We start from the raw sequence: 18,415 nt of genomic DNA, 5'->3' as shown, positions 1-18,415 counted from the left end.
GAAATTAAGGAGTTCTGAAAGTTTTACCAAAACGTAGGAGTCCAAAAGCAGATGGTGTCCCCTATGAAATTTACAAATTTTTCTGGTCGATTATTAAGAGAGAGTTCATGGAAGTCGCGAGGGAGAAACAGCGATTCGGACGCCTATTCTCCGAAATGGAAATAGGAATTATCGTGCTCGTTCCCAAGAAACCTATTCCGCGAAGTATAACGTATTTGAGGCCGATTACATTGCTGTGCGCTAACTCGAAAATAATTTCTCGCATCTGAGCTGCAAAGCTAAAGCAAACCGTTCCAGACATTCTCGGGTCGGAACAGACGTGTAGCGTACCTAACGAAAGTATTATAGATGGCGTTTGTCCTTAAGGGATACGACTTTCTACTCATAGAAGCATCCCGAACAACCACTACGGCTTTTGAACATAGATTTAGAAAGAGCTTTCGATAACGTCAGCCATCAGCATAAAACACTTGTGCTCCAGCATTTCAGGTATCCACAAGAAAGAATAGATTGCTACCGAGTCAATGCCACCTAGTTTCCAAGGTACAAATCAATGGACATTTCACGAACGCATTTCATATCCAAGGTTCTATCCACCAGGATTGTCCCTTATCCGTGATTCTGTTCGTCGTCTTCTTAGAACCTTCACTTCATACCATCTGTGCCTCACTCCCAGCATTAGATGTAGGCGCACAACGATTTACCGTGAACGCTTAAGCTGATGATGTTACTGAGACGTGCACGGCTCATTCTCATGCCATTTATTCATTGTCATCTTCTATTACGGTACTGCCACCTCGTTATCTTGTTCCATTTACTGGCATCACTAACTTCCTGCCTTACTTGCCCGTGAGCGGCAGCAGCAGCGCGTATCGATAAGTGCACTGTCGTACCATCGCTGGAGTGACCAATAGTATGTCTGGGTCGTTGTGTGTCTGGCAGGCGGTTGGAGACGGATCAGCGGTGCAGTCGGGACGCAGCAGCAGTGAAGCCGGGGACGGAGCGCCGATGAGGCGCCGACAGCCAGTGCTCGCCGACCGCTGGCGACACACATGAACTGTCCGACGGAGGCAGATTGGAGCGAGACAACCGTTGGTTGGTCGTTCGGTTGGTAGTCTCATCAGTCGACGTATATTTGGTCCTTTCACTATTTCCGGGCCTGGGCAGTTGGTTGGTTGGCGTGGGGCAGCGAGGAAGTCTCCATGGGGCGTGTCTGGCCAGGCCCGCTGGCGGCGTCCAGCCACTAATTTTGGCCCCTTTCCACAAATTAAACTCTGTGTCCTGTCCTGTGGGTATAGCAGGGGATCTCAGTTACCATTATAGTTGTTGAACACCAAGACATAGCAGGAATATCAGCAGTAAAGGTCAATTATAGTGAAGCTGCATGAGCAAGGATGAACAACGAAGAAACACAGCTCTTGTGGCTAAATAAAGGTGCTGAACCGACCGGAGCGGCCGTGCGGTTCTAGGCGCTACAGTCTGGAGCCGAGCGACCGCTACGGTCGCAGGTTCGAATCCTGCCTCGGGCATGAATGTGTGTGATGTTATTCGGTTAGTTAGGTTTAATTAGTTCTAAGTTCTAGGCGACTGATGACCTCAGAAGTTAAGTCGCATAGTGCTCAGAGCCATTTGAACCATTTTGAAGGTGCTCATCCCATGCCAGATCCCTTCACCGAATGTGTTCAAATGAAAGTGCTAGGAGTGAAATTCAGGAAAAACATCGATGAGTTAACTGATGTCAATTGAGGTGCCCATCTGGCGAATAGTACGAAACAATTAAACATCATTCAAAGGATCGAATACGTCAACATCGGTAGCCTTATCAAAAATGTGGTATGTTGCTCAAATCATACCAATCGATAGGAAATGTATTGACCAAGTCAAAAAGTACATAGGATGATTCATTTGGAAAGGTAACTTATTTTGGGTCGCCAGGGATCAACTGACGAAGCCACTTACCGAAGGCGGTCTAGACTTAATAGATTGTGAGCGAAAATGTTCAGCGCTTATAGTGAATAATCTACTGAATACTCTCAAATTACGAGCCAGTCGGTTGGATTGTAGCGCGAAATAGAGGCTACAGGAGGATGCCAGCAAGTATAATTCGCGCCTTGCAAACTGCATCTGGTTTAGAGCAGACTCCCAATGTACGGCTCTGTACTACAAAGAAAATACTTGAAACCATTGGGAACAACATTCCATGCTCCTCAAAAAACCAGATGAAACATAAGAGACTTAAATTGGAAGACGATCTGGTCAAATTTTGCACGCAAATCCTTATGTTCACGGTTGCGCTCCGTGGTTTACATGATAATACATTATTTAATTCCAATAGCTGCACACGCCACAGAATAAAACTGAGTGGTCAACCATACTGCCCGTCCTGTGGACTGATTGACACTACCATACACCGAACTGCAGCTTGCACCAAAATTGCAGATCTGTGGAAGCGGATAAAGTTTAAATTTGCGGAATTGTTATCAACGAGTGTTAATGAAATAAACAACAAGAAATTACTGTACATGGACGTTAAAGAATTTCCACCGTCCAAGACTAGAACTCTCGCGTTGTTTATATATTCTTTCATCCACAACATATTTAATGAAATGACTTTAAACAACACATCATTCATGAAAAACGAGAGGTTCCAGACAATTCATGGGCAAGAGAAAAATTTTACCATTTATCCATCTTATGTAAAAACAACAAGGGAAAACGGGAGAACGACCAACAGAGTTATGAGACCAAAGAAACCGTCGTCAAATGAAACGCGTGTCTCAAATATACTGCTTATAGATACAGATTTTAATCCGTAAAGAAATTAATAGACTGATACCTTAACTGCCTTGTAGCTGGGACAAGAGGAAAAAAAATTGTTTTCATTTTTATAAATTCCTGTGGTCTAACCACAAACTACAACTGTGTTCCAGTGAAATTTACTTATTTACTTTAATTATTTATATCGAAGGTTGAATTCAGTTTCATTACAGAGGGAAAAAAAGAAACTCCTCCGCTCTCTTGGAAAAGGCCGTTGGCAGGGTGAGGGTGACTTCCTATGCCGGAAGTCTTCGGCCACCATTGCTGATTATTAATCAAAATTTACGCGGTGGGGGGTTTCGAATCCGGGACAGAGGACGCTTTGATTAGCAATCAAAGACGCTATCCTTTCTTTCTCTTATTGAGTTCGATTTGTTCGTTATTGTTCGTTGCATTTTTTCAGGGCGGACGTCCCTGTGACACCCTCTGAAGTTCGTCGTTGATGCCTTCACTCAGTCTTTTTTTAATTATTATTATTACAGAGGGCAGGTAACACTCGGACTGAACACGCTGAGCTACCGTGCCGGCGACCCCGAGACGACGATGTTGATAATGGCGTGTTTGTTGCTTTAAATGCATTCTTTATTGACAACTCATGACGTCCAATCTCAAAGGTAAGTCACGCTAACACCCGTTACAGCATGTACTCGTATTTATAGCAAACCCGATTTTCATCCTCTTAGCGGCTGGTGTGAAATTTGAATGTACATCGTGTTTCAGTTAGTTAGTTAGTTAGTTAGTTACGTGTTCCATTGAACAATCTCACGGTAACCGTATTGTAATGGAACATGTGAAGTGTATAAGAAATGCACACAAGAACCAAGGTTTTTCTCTATTTTTTTAAGCTGAAAATATTTATTACCTACCCCAGTCTCTCACATGGCACAAAATGCATATATTATATATGTAGATTTATTTATTCCCATTCAAGAACTCATCTATGATATAGAAGGAGTTGTCAAGGAGATATGGTTTAAGTTTATCCTTGCAAATATTACTGATGTCTGCCAGACATTTTATTTCATCTGTTAATTTGTCGAAAAATTTTACAGAGGCATATTTTACCCCTTTCTGTGCCAAAGATAGATTAAGTAGAGGATAGTGTAAATCTTTATTTCTTCTGGACTTATAATCATGAATGTCACTGTTGTTTTTTAAACTGTCCATGCTGTTGAGAACAAGTTTCGTTACTGATTAAATGTTCTGTGAGGCTATTGTAAGAAGTCCTAACCTTTTTAAGCAGATGCTTACAAGATGTGCGACTGAGTCCCACACACTATTCTAACCATTTTCTTTTGAGCAGTGAATACTTTTTCCCTAAGTGTTGAGCTACCCCAAAATATCATTCCATATGACATCAGAGAGTGAAAGTATGCAAAGTATGTTAGCTCACTAATTTCTGTAACCTCAGAATTGGCAATTATTCTTATTGCAAAAGTTGCTGAACCTAGTCGCTTTAGGAGATCCAAAACTGAATGTTCCTTTTTGCTATTTAAAGTCTCTTATGTGGGCAGTGGAATTGTATATTGCTGTCTCAGAGGAACAGAATTTTTGAATTCGAAACTGTGATTTACTAGTATCCTATGACTGTTGAGATGGCTAATCATTCTTGAGTACATTACTTTCTCGATGATTTTTGAATACGCTGTAAACAAGGACACTGGCCAGTAATTATTGACATCGTGGTGTCCCCTTTTTTGTAGAAAGGCTTGATAATGGCATATTGTAACCTGTCTGGGAAAATACCTGAGTTAGAAATGCACTACATATGTGACTCAGAACATCAGCTGTAACTGCTCCACATTCTTTTAATATCTTGTTAGAGATGTCATCAATCAACCAGAACATTTATTTTTCAAAGATTTCATGGTTTTCCTTATTTCACAAGAGGTTGTTAGGCGAAAATGAATCTAAGATTTCTCAAAACCGACTCTTCCACTGCTTGGCTTTTTCTTTTTAACTTCTGCCACCAATTTTTTCGCCCGCATTATGAACTGGTTGTTAACTACATTAGCTACTCTTGTCCTATTGGTTAAAATGGTCTCATTCTCTTTCATAGTAATACTACCAACCCCAGTGTTTACTTTTCCTGTCTCCCTTCTAACAACATTCCATAATGATTTGATTTTGTTGCCTGAGTTGTTAATTTCCTATCCAACATACATATTTCTTGATGTTCTGACAATAATTTTTACAGTGTAAAATTATTTCTGGGTCTTTACTAACACTTGCTGTCTCATACAGTTTTTTTTTTCTTTCTGAAGACACTTCAATATCTGTAGTAATCCAAGGTTTCTTTGAAAACTGTTTGGTGTTAGATTTAGTAATTTTTTTCTGGCAACAATGTTGAAAAAGTGATATAAATTTATCAAGAAATATGTTGCAGTTATCATTAGCATTTGGTTCATTATATAAATCTCGCCAATTAACATTTCTTAAACGTTCTCTGAAGTGCTCTATAGATACCAGGTTGAGCAACCATACACTTTTACTCAATGGTGTCTGAACTGTACATCAATTGTGCATCATGATCTGTGTGGTGTCACCGCCAGACACCACAATTGCTAGGTGGTAGCCTTTAAATCGGCCGCGGTCCGTTAGTATACGTCGCCCCCGCGTGTCGCCACTATCAGTGATTGCAGCCCGAGCGCCGCCACACGGCAGGTCTAGTCTAGAGAGACTCCCTAGCACTCGCCCAGTTGTAGAGCCGACTTTGCTAGCGATGATTCACTGTCTGCATACGCTCTCATTTGCAGAGACGACAGTTTAGCATAGCCTTCAGCTACGTCATTTGCTACGACCTAGCAAGGCGCCATATTCAGTTACTATAATCTGAGCAGATAATATTGTGACTCATGTACCGTCAAGAGCGACGTTCATCATTAATGGATTAAAATTAAGTATCAAACTAATTATGTCCGCTTTCTGAATTCTCATTCCTTGTCATATTCCAGACCTCACGTCAGTATAGTTCTTCCCTCCTCACGCCAGCCTGCGTGAGCTAAAACGCGTGCATTTCGGCCTCCTCTGGTAACACGGTTTTGGCTCTTCTGCCAACACAACAGTCTGATAATTCATTTATCACAGGGAAGGAATTTGTTAGACCTGCCAGGGTAGCCGAGAGCGCTAATGTGCTGCTTCTTGGACTCGGGTAGGCGCGCCGGCCCTGGATAAAATCCGCCCGGCGGATTAACGACGATGGCTGGTATGCCGACCAGCCTGGATGTGGATTTTAGGCGGTTTTCCACATCCCGCTAGGTGAATACCGGGCTGGTCCCCAAGTTCCGCCTCAGTTACACGACTCACAGACATTTGAAAAGGTTCGCACCATTTCATGCTCTATACACAGCTGGGGTACACTACTCGGGGTGTCGTCAGGAAGGGCATCCGGCCACCTGCTGCCATTAACACTGCCAACTCCGTATTAACAAAGCCGACCCCGCGTTGGAGCGGGACAACAGCTCTGAGAAGGAACGAAAGAAAGAAATGGAAAGAATTTGTTAGTTTTACATCCTCTTGCTGTAAAAATACATTATCTATTAGAGAGCTACTGTCTTGAGCTATATGTGTAGGGCAGTTGATTAGTGATATCATTAATAACACTTCTAGTTCACTGTTGAAATCACCACAGATTAATAATGTCTTCTTTTAATCTGACAAGTAGCATAATAGAGGGTCAAACTTTTTTACGAAAAGCTCCCAGTCTTCTGATGTGGACCTGTACACTGTTGCTAGTATCTACACAACATTATCTAGCTGTAGTTCACATGTACAAACTTCAAGGTGCTGATCGACACAAAATTTGCTTACTTCTACAGTTTTGTATTTAAAACCCTTTTTTGCGTAAATGGCAACTCCTCACTTATCCATGCTAGATCTGTAAGTGTAAGATGCAAAATTATATCCGTTTATACTGACACTTTCCATCTCCACAGTTAAATGATGTTGAGATAGACAAAGTACATCAATCTCACTCTTATTTTTGAGATCATCAAACAGCTTATCTACTTTATTATTTATTCCCCTGATATTTTGATGAAGAAAGTTGATCCTACCCTTAGCTTTATCCCTATTTACTGTACATGAGACTTCTTTTATTCTATTTTTCTTGGTTATTGTCTTTCTGGACTTTGGCTTTAACCTAAAAAAACAGATCTAGAAACATGCCTACCAACTTTCTTTTCTGCTGCACAACTCATTCTTGGCGTTGCGACCTTTTTTACCATCAGTGTAGAATAACTAATGCCAACGGTGAAGCATTAGTTTACTAGACAGTAGAAAAGAATATCCATTTTACTTTCATTGATAAACACTACGGTTCCTTTAGTTCTGCAGTTTGGAAACTTGGATATTAGCCAGACTTTTGCACTACTGCTGGAAGTCATCGCCTGGTCGCTAGAACAGAAAAATATTCTCAGATTTCCTTCGGCGTCAGCACTGTCTCGTTCTAGAAGAAATCGGTGCAAGTATCCTATTTATTAGGTTGGTTTGTATGCGTTTTTAAGAACGTTTAATAAACATCAAATATCAACAGACTGGGGCCTCTCCACTTAAGTACGTCGAATCTTCTAGTGAGTTTTGATAAAGTTTACCCTTTCACAAAAGTAAGTCTTGCAGGTTCCTTGACGCTAATTGGACAACAGTTGGAATCGGACATCACTGCTTTGTTTCGACATGCTCTTTCCTCAACTTATTTTATGTGTAACCATGAATGTTTTGAACAGTCTAACGGTGTCGCCATGGGCAGTCCTCTGTCTCCTCTGGTGGCTAACCTTTTTATGGAGGATTTTGAGGAGAGCGCACTTGAATCAGCGGTTTGTAAACCAACTGTCTTTTTGGAGATACGTTGATGATACTTTCGTAGTCTGGCCCCACGGAGAAGAAAAGTTAACGGAGTTTTTTCATCATCTTAACTCCATCCATGAGAATATTCGATTTACTATGGAACTAGGGAAAGATGGTTGCTTTCCATTACTGGATGTTTTGGTTAAACGGAAGAGTGACGGCTCGGTGGGACATTCTGTTTATTGTAAGTCCACTCACACTGACTTTTACTTGCATTTTTCAAGTTGCCATCACCCATCCAAAACCACGAGTGTACTTAAAACCCTTTGGCACAGGTCGCATACGGTGTCGGATGCACAGAATTTGCCTAAGGACGGTGTTCAGAGACAACGGATACTCAACCTGGCAGATTAACGGGGCTTTCTCAACTAGAGCCAGGAAACGGGAAGTGGATAAAGAGGAGAACGCGCCAGCCAATTCCCTAGCTTTTCTTCCCTTCGTTGGAAATATCTCCTTCAAAATAGCGAGGATTCTTAATAATTTTCATGTGAAAGTGGTTTTCAACACAGGCAGTAGATGCGTATTTACATCTTTATGTAGTATTTTCGGTCTCTATATACTAATCTAAGGCAATCACAGTATTATCTCCGCCAAAGCAGATGTTATTTTCGGATATGCGTTAAGTATGAGTTACCAAGCCAAATCCTTTATACAAGGTTGCCGAGACATAGGTGTATTGATTTCAGTTATTGTTACATTCGTTGGGGAGAGCTGAATACTTGTAAATGATCAACTGAGTTAGTTTTGTTCACTGATTTAGTTACCAGATGTGTTCCTTTATCACTCATCATGTCAATGATTATTTACTTGTAGCAAATATTACAGGGCCTAATTCATTTATTTAATTTAAGTATACCATTTTGGAACTCAACCCATTCACTAGGCAAAGGACGACAGTTGCTTACAATAGCATTGAGAAGCAAACAAATGCTGGTGGCATTATTGTTTCGTTAAAGTGAATAAATAAGTCAGTCATTGTGAAACATAAAACCACATGACACCAAAATACATGCAGTGTTCTGTGAACTGTTTTACACCAGCAAGAATACGACGTCTATTAAGCAGAAACATAGGGAGAGTTCATGCATAGACATGTCATATGAATTCGAAGAACTCCATCTCCAAAATCATGCGCTTATGTACGAATGTGAAAAATGCCTTTGCCATGCTGGGCACCACTTCAGAAATGCACGGGGGAATTAAAATTCGGGCCTGGTATTTTCTAAGACGTCCTACAAAAATATCTTCAAATGTGTGTGAATTCCTAAGGGACCAAACTGCTTAGGTCATCGGTCCCTAGACTTACACTAACATAAGTTAACTTATGCTAAGAGCAACACACACACACACACACACACACACACACACGGATGCCCGAGGGTGGACTCGAACCTCTGGCGGGAGGGGGCCACACAGTTCGTGACATGACGCCTCAAACCGCGCGCCCACTGCGCGCGTTGACGTCCTCCATTCATCGTCGGAGAACATAGCAATCCGTCCACATTCCAATGCTCAGGTTGTTGTGATTCGCAGGTTTCATAAACGTGTTTATTACCATTTCTATATACTTACGACGAGTAGTTTGCTTCACAGTATCATCAAGGCTGTCAAAGAATCAGAAATGTACCTTATAGTTGTGACATATGATAAGGGTGTAAAAAACATTAAAGTTTGTATTGATACAGATAAAACGTTTTCTGAATCCAGAAGCATGTGTGTTTTCTTCAACACGTCACATCAATTAAAATTGCAAGGGAGCCATTTCATATAGGCATTATGCTATGAAATGGACTGAACAAAGACTGCGATAGAGTAACTTTTTAAGCATCATAAGACTGACCTAACAATATATACCACACTGCTGATGTGCAATTTCTTGTAACTGGATAAGCAAGTTATAATGTTAAGGAAGGCATCAGTCCATTTTCACAGCATACAGTTGAGCCCTTTAAGTATTTTCTTCACAAAGGCAAAACACCGAAAGTAATTTCATTGAAGCAATTAATTATGCCTTTGATGTGCTGACTCCAGACTTCCAAAAAGATACATGTAAATATTGAGCTCTGCGTAGTGGGTCTCATAATTCAGGAGAAGACACTGAAAGAGACTGTTGTATATGTGCAAATACGCTAGTTCATGATAATGACAGGTTGTTGTGTTTCCGAAAATGTTTCAATAGGTCAGTAAAATCTTTCCTTCGTATTTTCGAAAGCCAAAAAAGTATGATGGTCAATTAAACTTCCAGACTAAATCTAGTCTGCTTTAAATTTTCGTTCCAGCATACGAGACTTAGGTACTTTTTTATAACAAATTTTCTTAACTAATGGGTAAGAGCCTACTTTCTACCTTGACACTGCCAGCATATCTCCTGTCATATATTACTACATTACTATATCATTTGGTTGGCATACACCAACGCTGTGGGCGACAGATACCGCAACAATGTAATGCCTAACATTCCAGCCAATTTAGATAACTTTGTTGATACTGTTTGTGAGGGACCTGTGATTAATACTGCAGCGAACATTTCACAGTGAAAATATGATGATACAATTGAAACCAAAATTCTGTCCAAGACATACACATCCAAACGACAGTTGATATTAAGTAATGAAATCTTTGTCTCCGAAAATGCACTAATGACACTGATCATTGGATGCCAGCTGATAAATTTAATACTTATACAAGTATTTCGATTGCGCTCTAGTATGAGGTGTTGCACTGCAAAATAATATATTGTCACAAGCATGTAAAACTTCAGATACCTTCCCTAGCCACTCAAGAAGCAGAGGAAAGTAGGTAAAGCCGTGGAGTGGAGACTGATAACACTGCAGACTTTATGACCGCACTACTGGACCAATTGCTACATACTGCATGAGCTGGGTGAGTTTAGACACCTGTGCAGCAAAACATCATGGGGAAATGTGTGCCATAATTCTAGTAACCATGCGTGTTGTCGTAAGAAAGCAGAAGTCAGACGCAAAAGCAACTATTCAGCACACTGACCCTACAAAGTACACCAGCCAGAGCTCCTGAAATGTGAAATTGGGACATAACGGAGAGGTCAGGAAAGCAGATCACAGGGGAAAGGTGGGCTAAGTTATGCCTTTATTGCATGACGGATGCTGGCCAGTCTCGCACAAATATTACTCATTTCCAGTGCAACCATCTCTGGATGGTGGAACCAGATAGGCCCCTGTGGCAGGTTTGTCAACTGCAGACTCATCTATCTGTCTATGAATTACTATGGGATGGCAAGTCCCATCCTGAAGACTTTGACCAGCGGATTATTTGGAGGGCTTTACTGTGACGGCAGCAGAGGGTCTCTGGTTCCCAAATGGGGACACAGAGCTGCTCTTCCACCATCACAAGGAAGCAAGCCGTCTCACTTGCGTGCCACCAGCTCATGAGGTCATATCCTACAGCAAAGGGCTGTCCTTCCTGTCTGCCATTTACAAGGTGACCATGTGCATCCTGTTCACCCTCTTCTGCAGCCGCTAGGTGCCTAAACAGTGTGAATGAAACCGTGAGTTGGCTGAACAGGCTGACGGCCTTGTAATGTCACTGGGTCTTATGCTGACACTGCACCATGAGCCTCACCTTTTCAGTGTGTACCGAGTGGATACGCTAGGGGGCTGAAGATGGTGTAGTGAAATGCCAAAACTGGTCATATAAGTAAAATAAAAGTTGAAATATAGATGGCTGAAGTTGTTTTTGATTTTATACTTTATTTTGGTTCTGGAACAGGTGTTGAAGTTATGGAGGAAAGACAAAAAATTGTCCTTGCTGTGAATCCTGATTCTGAGAATGCCATCACTGTATCTGAACCAGACAAGAGGTTTTAAGTGTTGATTGGATAAGAAAGACTCCACCAGAAGGGCCAGAAATTAGGTGGCATAGGATGGTGGCATAGGATGGTGACCTCTCCGTTATGTCCCAATTTCACATTTCAGGAGCTCTGGCTGGTGTACTTTGTAGGGTCAGTGTGCTGAATAGTTGCTTTTGTGTCTGACTTCTGCTTTCTTACGTAAACACGCGTGGTTACTAGAATTATGGCACACAATTCCCCATGATGTTTTGCTGACACAGATTTGTTTGTTGATTTGGCCTTTGAAAGTGAAATAATTGTGGGTCAGGATGTGGTTGGATATGAGGAATAGGAAAGAGGGGGTTGGTTCTGTATCAGGAAGACATTGGGAAAGACATTCCATTGCTGCAAGGCCACAGACATTGGGATGTTGGTGTAAAAGAATGTTGCATTCTCAGTAACTGACATAGTGTCTGGTTGTAAACATACATTTGTGGATAGGCAGTGAAGTATGTGAACAGTGTCTTTAATGTAGGATGGGAGGTCACAGACAATAATTTGGAGGTGTGGGTCAACAGAGCAAGAGATTCATTCTGTGGGAGCATTGTACACAGCCATAATGGGCGACCACTAAGAAGAAGGGTTAGGTTTGGATTTGTGGAGTTTGGGGAGTAGGTAAAAGGTACGAGTGTGGGGGATTGCTGATGTGAGGAGAGAGGTGGGTTCATAAGTTAGGTTTTGGGATGAAGCTAAGGCCTCAAGGAGCTGCTGGAGGTCTGCTGGACTTCTAGAATGGGATCACGATTGTAAGGTTTGTATACAGAGGTTTCAAAAAGTTGGCAGAAACCCTCAACCACTGTCACTAAGATTCCTAATCGTTGGGGTGGAGCCTTTGTCTGTGGGAAGGATGATGAGATCTGGATTGGTTTTCAGGTTATCGACAACTGTGTGTTGCATGGGACTGATGTTGGACTCAGGGGGAGTGATTTAGGAAAGCAGGGATGACCAAGTTGGAAGTAAGCAATTCCTGAAAATTACCAGGTGATGCGTGGGTGGAAGTGGGGGAGGATCACAGTTGGATAGAGATTGGAACTGTTGTAAACGAGGTTCTGTGTGGTATTTTGGTTGTCTATTGTTGAAAACACACACCGCCGCCCCCCCTCCCTTCTGTTGCACAGTATGGACACCTGCTGTTGTAACGGCCCACCACAATAAACAATGTTGTGCTTCAATTCATTGCTCTAAAAACGTCACTCCCGTTTTAACATTTAATTCCAATGCTGTTTTTGACATTTTCTCCTCTAAAGACTCATGCTACTCAACATGACCGTTAGCAGATTGCGCAACTTTATTTACAATCTCATTACACGATCGCTCATCTTCGTTTATGATCTTTGTTGCTCATGTTTCTTACTGTCATACGCATCAATTTGTGAGCAAAGTTATTTATTTGCGAGCGTGCCCACTATTTCCTCCTTCTTTAAAACGTTTTCTGAGCTTCTTACATAGCTCTCCAAGCTGTCAAATTTTCACTTTCTTTTTTTCCACCTTTTTTAAAAACAATTATCAGTTATTCATTTTGTCCCCCAACCGTACAACCGTGAATTCCTCCTTGTCGTACCTTCACCAATTCCGAAATCTCACCTTTGCCTTTGCATGACTCCGGTCACATATCCGCTTTCTAAAATCGTGTCAGGCCCATTTATCCCTCCTAATGGGCTTACCATTAAAACTGGCATCTCAAATTGTCACCTGTCTTACCATGAGAATCTTTACCTTTTCCAATCACTCTCAGTGGGACTTCCTGTAGCCAAGAAAAAGCTTACCACTCTCATGTGAACCTCTTGTAGCTTCTCAACGATGCCCTGCTGTCCTATTCTACCTTCCATATCCCCAAAACTGCCCTCCACCCTCTGTAAAACATACTCCTGAACACCCACCCTGTAACACTGTTATCAGTCTTTCTGCTGCAATTCTGACCCCTGTATAAGTCTCAGTACTTCCTAAAGGTCTCACCTAGCCCCAAAACTAACTTCAGCCATGCTGGACTTCTAAAGAACCTTGTTTCCTTCACTCATTGTTTGCCGTGGAAACATTTCTTTGCTACACATCCCCACTGACAACAGTTAACCAAAAACCCATACAGAACCTTGTTTACAGCAGTTCCATCCTCCAGCCATCTACGATCCTCCTCCTCTGCCGCCAGTCATCTCCTGATGATATTAGACGTGATCAAAAAATACGGGGAATGAAATTTTTTAGAAGCAGCTACTAATGTTACAACCATTTGATGTAATTTTTCCGATGGCCTGATCTGTGGAGACAGGCAGAGTCACTTTGAAACACGTTCTAAATTGTCAGTCAGCGTCGAGAGATGATAGAGTGGGGATGTGTTTACCATGTCTGTCTCGCATCTTGGATTTCGAACAACGTGTGAACATTAAGGTCTGTTTCAAGTTGCAAAAAAGTGCCAAAAAAGCTCATAAAATGTTGAAATTTATGTATGGTGGTAATGCTGTAACTCAGAAGACTGTCTACAAGAGATATGAGTGGTTTAACAGCGGAATGGAGGTGTAGATAATGAGCCATGATCGGGACGTCCATTAACGTCAAAAACAGAAGAAAACTTGCAGAAAGTGGCAAAAATTATTCGTTCAAACAGGCTCATAACTATTCTGGAGCATACCAAAGAACTTAGCATCTTGTACGGATCCATGCAAAGTATTTTAACTGATACTGTGCAAATGAGACTAGTGAGTGCAAAATTTGTCCCCAGATTTTTGAGTGATGAACGGAAGTTGGGAAAACGGAGTTTCCTGTTACAAAACAGCTATACCAATGATGTGCACAGTGCCATAGCTATTTAAAATCTGTGTGGAGGAAGTACTTGAGGCCTGGAGGAACAAATATGGAGGCATGGGAGTCTCTGTGGATGATGGAACCTTCTACACACTTCACTTTGTTAGTGACCATGTTGCCACAGGAGGAGACCAGCATGATGCTGAGTACATGTTTCAGAAATTAAAAGAGTAGTATGAAAAATGAAGCCTTACAATAAGCATGACAGAAACCGTATATCTGAAGGTTGGCAACAATACCAGAGAGGATCTGGAGGTTGGAGCCAGTAACATCATGTAATGTAAGTCTTTTTTAAGTCCTAGTGGTTAAGATGTCGTCAAACGGGAAAAGTAAGGGTGACACAAATATCAAAACAGTGCATGGTAGGAGGGCCATAAGACAACTGAACTCAGTCCGTTGGGAAAACAAAATAACAAAAATAATCTAACAAGTGATATATCTTTCAATTGTAGAAAACATAAGTACATATGGAGCAGAAACTTGGGTAATAAATGTCAGAGAAGCAAGTTGCTTGCACTAGAGACAGACTTTCAGACATGAAGTTTCATCACCTCCAGGCGGGACTGTGTACCAAATGCCAACGTAGGAGAGGCCACAGATGTCAATAAATCAATAACAGACACCACAGGTAAGGAACACCTATAATGGCATGGGCATCTGGAAAGAAAGGATGATAGCTGAAGGCCAAAGAAAATGTGGTAATGGACCTCTGTGGAAAGATGAAAGTGTGGACAACCTAAGCACCTGAAATTGAGAGGTTCAGGACATGGTGGATGCCAGAGGACTACAAAGAGGAGACTGGACTGGAGGGATTGGAAGAAATGGGAAATGGGAAGCAAGAAGTAGTGCCAGCTGTGGATTACATACAATGTGATGATGAAATGCCTGTGATTGTGCTGAGGTAGAAGGGTGATTGGTGTGTGTACGGGACACGTCTTGCACCTGGAATAACAAGAAAGGAATAAACTGTGGGGTGCAGAATTGAGGATAGGATTGGAAAAGGGATGGACAAGCATGTTCAGTATGTCAGGTGGGTGGCAGAACGCAAGTCTGGGGGATGAAGGTAGGATTTTTGGTAATGTATCCCTCATCACAGAGCACGATGAGAGGCAGCCAAAGCCCTGGTGGGAGATGGGGTTGAGCTTATCAAGCTCTGGATTGTATCTGTGATTGGGAGAGTACTGGTCATTGGCTGGTTAAATGTTTGCTGGTGTGAGAGGAGCATATGGAATGGTAGATCTATTAATGGGTGAGTTGGATAGGATATTGACCATCAGTGAAGGCCGTGGTAAGATTATCAATACATTCTTTCAATTTCTGCTTCCAACTGCACTTGTAACGTATGCAGGTGGCTAGGTTCTAGGGAAGAGATTTTTTGACAGGAAATGGGTGACAACTATCGAAATGGAGGTACTGTTGGTTGTTGGTATGTACAGATGTATTTATGGAGTGATAATTAAATGGACACCCTAGCTGCAAACAGGCGTTGATGTACTTCATTGGGGACATGTTGAAAATGTGTGCCCCGACCAGGACTCGAACCCGGGACCTCCTGCTTACATGGCAGACGCTCTATCCATCTGAGCCACCGCGGGCACAGACGATAGTGCGTCTGCAGGGACTTATCCCTTGCACGCTCCCCGTGAGATCCACATTCCCAACATGTCCACATCATTACATTTGTAATGCGCCTAATAGATGTTTGCCCATCATACTCATTACTCGTGGCAGATTAATCTACCAAGTCCCGTACAAGTTCAGGCATAGCGTGTGCGTTTGCACAAGAAGGTCAATGGCCGGGAAGCCATATTTTTTAACTATATATGACGGTAGTATCTGTTCCCGAAAGAACAGTTACCGTGGATGACCATGCAGCTTTGCTAGAAATGAAATGATAATTAAATGGACATCAACGCCTGTTTGCAGCTAGGGTGTCCATTTAATTGTCATTTCATTTCTAGCAAAGCTGCATGGTCATCCACGGTAACTGTTCTTTCGGGAACAGATACTACCTCCATATATAGTTAAAAAATATGGCTTTCCGGCCATTGACCTTCTTGTGCGAACGCACACGCTACGCCCCAACTTGTACGGGACTTGGTAGATTAATCTGCCACGAGTAATGAGTATGATGGGCAAACATCTATTAGGCGCATTACGAAAGTAGTGATGTGGACATGTTGGGAATGTGGGTCTCACGGGGAGCGTGCAAGGGATAAGTCCCTGCATACGCATTATCCTCTGTGCTCGCGGTGGCTCAGATGGATAGAGCATCTGCCATGTAAGCAGGAGGTCCCGGGTTCGAGTCCCGATCGGGGCACACATTTTCAACATGTCCTCAATGAAGTACATCAACGCCTGTTTGCAGCTAGGGTGTTCATTTAATTATCATTTCATTTCTAGCAAAGCTGCATGGTCATCCACGGTAACTGTTCTTTCGGGAACAGATACTACCGTCATATATAGTTATTTATGGAGTCATTTGAGGTGTGTCGATTGACATCTAGGATGAGTGTTCATTGACTTGAGAAGGACTGTGTGAGTGGATTTTGGAATATGTGTTATGGAGGAAAGAGCAAAAGTTTTCCTGGAGTCCAGTGCCTAAAAATGTCACCAATGAATCTGAACCATACAAAGGGTGTTAGGTGTTGATTGGAAAGGAATGATTTCTCCAGATGATCCAGAAATAAGCTGGCATAAGATGGTGCTACGTGAGTACATGTGGCAATACCACATAATGTTTTGTCAATTTGGACTTCGAAAGTGACATAGCTGTGCATCCACAGTAATCAGCAAGGTGTCTGGTGTAATAGGAGAGGAGATGTGGTGAAGAAAATGAGCTATGTCTTGAATGTAGGATGGGAGGTTATAGACTATAGTTTGGAGGTGTTGGTCACTGAAGGCAGGAGAGGTTCATTTTGTGGGAGCATTGTATCCAGCCACAATGGGATTACCAGTAGGGAGATCTGTGTGCCCAGACCGGGACTCGAACCCGGGACCTCCTGCTTACATGGCAGACGCTCTATCCATCTGAGCCACCGCGGGCACAGAGGATAGTGTGTCTGCAGGGACTTATCCCTTGCACGCTCCCCGTGAGATCCACATTCCCAACATGTCAACATCACTACATTTGTAATGCGCCTAATAGATGTTTGCCCATCATACTCGTTATGCGTGGCAGATTAATCTACCAAGTCCCGTACGAGTTCGGGCATATAGCGTGTGCAGAGAGTCTTAAAAGAAAGAATAGACATGGAGCCTACCATATCCAAAGAACAAAGGCATTTACTACCAAATAAAGGGCAAGGATATGTGAGAAAGCAGCCATGTTACAACGCTGTACAGTAATTGCAACATTGCTCATATACACCTGCCACTCATGTGGGTATTCTCCCTGTCCTCCTCCCCTCTGTCCCTTGGCATATCCCCCTTTTCAATTCTCCCTCTTCTCTCCCTCTCCCCATTATCCCTCTATATCTTCACATTTCTGTCCTTTCCCCTTCCCCTCAGTCCCTGCCCCCTCTGTATTCCAGCATCTCTCTTTCCTCTATCCTACTTTGAGGTTGCTTTGATGTAAATAGTTATATGCCACTATTCTTGGTTCAAATGGTTCAAATGGCTCTGAGCACTATGGGACTTAACAGCTATGGTCATCAGTCCCCTAGAACTTAGAACTACTTAAACCTAACTAACCTAAGGACAGCACACAACACCCAGCCATCACGAGGCAGAGAAAATCCCTGACCCCGCCGGGAATCGAACCCGGGAACCCGGGCGTGGGAAGCGAGAACGCTACCGCACGACCACGAGATGCGGGCCAGTATTCTTGTTTTGCAGTGCAGTACCATATGATTTCTGCAGACTGACTAAGGCTAAATGGGTCTCTAGCCCTCTGCAAATTCTCTTCAGTTTTTTAGACTCCATAATGTGGATATTCCTTCAATATGCAAGTTCCCTAGTCTAAAAATAATAAAGGCAACTCCCCTGGCTGTGAATGATATCTTGGCCCAGTTGTACGATAAGGGTTTGGAAAGGGACCAGGTACCCAAGGAATGGAAAAAGTCAATTATTACTTCAGTCTGTAAG

At 42.4% G+C, this 18,415-nt stretch overlaps 2 non-coding genes across 2 annotated transcripts; both read right to left on the bottom strand.

Annotated features, from left to right (window-relative positions):
* Window positions 1–15,850: 15,850 nt before the first annotated feature.
* Trnat-ugu lies at window positions 15,851–15,925 on the bottom strand. Its single transcript has one exon. It is a non-coding gene; the product is annotated as a tRNA-Thr (tRNA).
* Window positions 15,926–17,300: 1,375 nt separating this feature from the next.
* Trnat-ugu lies at window positions 17,301–17,375 on the bottom strand. The gene has a single exon. It is a non-coding gene; the product is annotated as a tRNA-Thr (tRNA).
* Window positions 17,376–18,415: the final 1,040 nt, after the last annotated feature.

The sequence above is a fragment of the Schistocerca piceifrons genome, chromosome X (genome assembly GCF_021461385.2).
Source record: "Schistocerca piceifrons isolate TAMUIC-IGC-003096 chromosome X, iqSchPice1.1, whole genome shotgun sequence".
Classification (NCBI taxonomy): domain Eukaryota; kingdom Metazoa; phylum Arthropoda; class Insecta; order Orthoptera; family Acrididae; genus Schistocerca; species Schistocerca piceifrons.
Note: the sequence above shows the minus strand (reverse complement) of the source record. Positions and strands in the feature narration are given on the sequence as shown.